Source organism: Eptesicus fuscus, chromosome 2 (assembly GCF_027574615.1).
Source record: "Eptesicus fuscus isolate TK198812 chromosome 2, DD_ASM_mEF_20220401, whole genome shotgun sequence".
Lineage (NCBI taxonomy): Eukaryota > Metazoa > Chordata > Mammalia > Chiroptera > Vespertilionidae > Eptesicus > Eptesicus fuscus.
In genome coordinates, this window is record NC_072474.1 from 21,637,370 (window position 1) to 21,639,481 (window position 2,112).

The following is a 2,112-nucleotide window of genomic DNA, read 5'->3' on the forward strand; positions in this document are numbered from 1 at the left end:
GTTTCTAGGGTTATTCTGTTTTGTATATATTTAAGATCAATTTTAGAAAAGTGTATTTAGTAATCCATATTTACTTAAGACTGAATGATGATAATAAGAATAATTATTTTGGTTTTAAAAAACACTTATTGAAATCTTGTAATGTGCAAGCGATTCCAGGGAGGCAGTATAACATAATGATGAAGAACAAAGGCTTTTGTTGCAAGCAGACTGTGGCCTTGAAAGGTGTTTGTGCATTTTCTTGGGAGAACAACCAAAATGGACAAGTCCCCCATCTGATTCCAAGGCCAACGTTTGCGTCCTCAGGAAGGTGGGTGGCTGCTATCTCCTTTGCTTTTGCCTTCAGTTTATATGTGGAGGGACTTCTGTTCAGGAAAAGCCCCTGTCTCACACCCTTTTCCTGTCCAGATTGAGTGATTCACTTGACCTTGGGAGATGAACCAGGCCATGAGTCAGCCCCTTCCACTCTCCTTTTGTTTGGGAATCTGTTCCCCAAGTTTAATCAGGCCCATGGCTGACCAGGAGGTCCTGACACCGAGTGGGTAAGTCTCTCTGATTCTGCCTAGCCTTTGTTAGCAATCAAGCTGAAATTGGAATCTCCACATGTCTGACTTGGGGCCTTTCTCTCAATCAGATCTGAATTCCCAGGAGAGGGGAGCAGCTACACCAGAGGGCCCGAGCAACCCTAGATTACTTGCATGAGATGGTGGGGTCGGGGAATATGTCCTCATTAAAATTTTTCCTCCCAAAGTGTATACCAAATCCCTTGTTTCAGTCTCTTTTAGCCAAAAGGGCTCATATAGATTGCCTCCTTGCTTTTCTGTTCATTGAACAGCCTCATGACACAGCAGTCGCCACTGTTTACTAAACCTTACTAAAAGCTTGGTGGGGAGCTTCTCATGACTCTGTGAAATACAGTGACAAGTCAATGCCAGGCTGAGTTCCCCGAAGTACTCACTGCACCAGGGCCAGTGGCTCTGCACTTTCCCGACGCTGCACAAACGAGGAGTGCTCTTCCGTGGAGCCGCCAGAGGGGCAGCCTCGAAGCACTGACCTCAGGAGCGGTAACAGCGGGGATAGTAACAAGTGGGCAAAGGGAGGGGAAAGATATAGAAGGACTATTGGAGCACATATTGAAACCTCCAGTTACATCCAGAAATACTTGGGGGGGGGGGGTAATTTCAGGAGGTGATTTTGTGTTGTGCAATCCATGAGCTGAAATCAGAGCAATTTAGATTATTATTAATGTGACCCAAATTTGATTCATGGGTTAGCAAGAAGAGAGGAAAAAATGAAATACAGTAAAAATTGTCATGCTGATGTTTTGGTGTCATAAGTCTGTGTAGGATTTTAATCTTGGAACATGATAATGAGCTTTGGTGCTTAAAATTGAACATAACCTCTTTACTTCCTGTTTTCCTGTTTACATTAAATTGTAGTACTTGAGTATCAAGGACCATGCCTCTTGCCTGTAGCCAAGTCTTGTAGAAGGGAATGTTTGGATTCCGGGTCTTGAGAATGGTTATCAGCCAGTCCCTGGGGCCCAAACTATCATGCTTTTTGGAGAGGATGCTTAGCTTCCCAGCTAACACAAGCATAAGTGTCATCATATGCATCATTATATCCCTCATCCGGTCCCCGTAATACCATTATACCTGCCATCCTACACCATCTACACCAGGAGGAGGGAAGAGGGGTTATAAGCTAAGAGCCAAGAGGCTTACAATTTGGAGGAGGGAGGTGGCATACAAATGGGCATACTCAGTAAAGTGTTGTAGGTGTGTATGAGGTAAAATGAAGGGGTGAGGTAGGGTGAAGATATGGCTCAGAAAAGAGAGTGAGCCTGTGGTCTAGGCGTAATTGATGATAGCACCCACCCTTTAAAGTGAAGAGGTTGTAATTAATTTAAAGCAGGGAATGCAAAGGTGCTGCAAAAAGTGTAAGTATCTAAGGAAGGGACAGTTGAGGAAAGGAAGGGTAAGATTTTCACTTTACAATTTTGTTTGGAACTAGCTGTTTGTTCTTCCAACATAATGCCTCCAGCTATTCAGAAAAAAATAATGTTGGGAAGTTAAGACAATCATTCATATAATTATGTTTTATTGAACAAAA

The 2,112-nt window shown here is 43.1% G+C and overlaps 1 long non-coding RNA gene across 1 annotated transcript; it reads left to right on the top strand.

The window, feature by feature from the left end:
• The first annotated feature begins 223 nt into the window (after positions 1 to 223).
• On the top strand, positions 224 to 712 carry LOC129150654 (uncharacterized). The gene is made up of 3 exons (XR_008557370.1): positions 224 to 310; positions 409 to 542; positions 635 to 712. It is a non-coding gene; the product is annotated as an uncharacterized LOC129150654 (long non-coding RNA).
• The last annotated feature ends 1,400 nt before the right edge of the window (positions 713 to 2,112 follow it).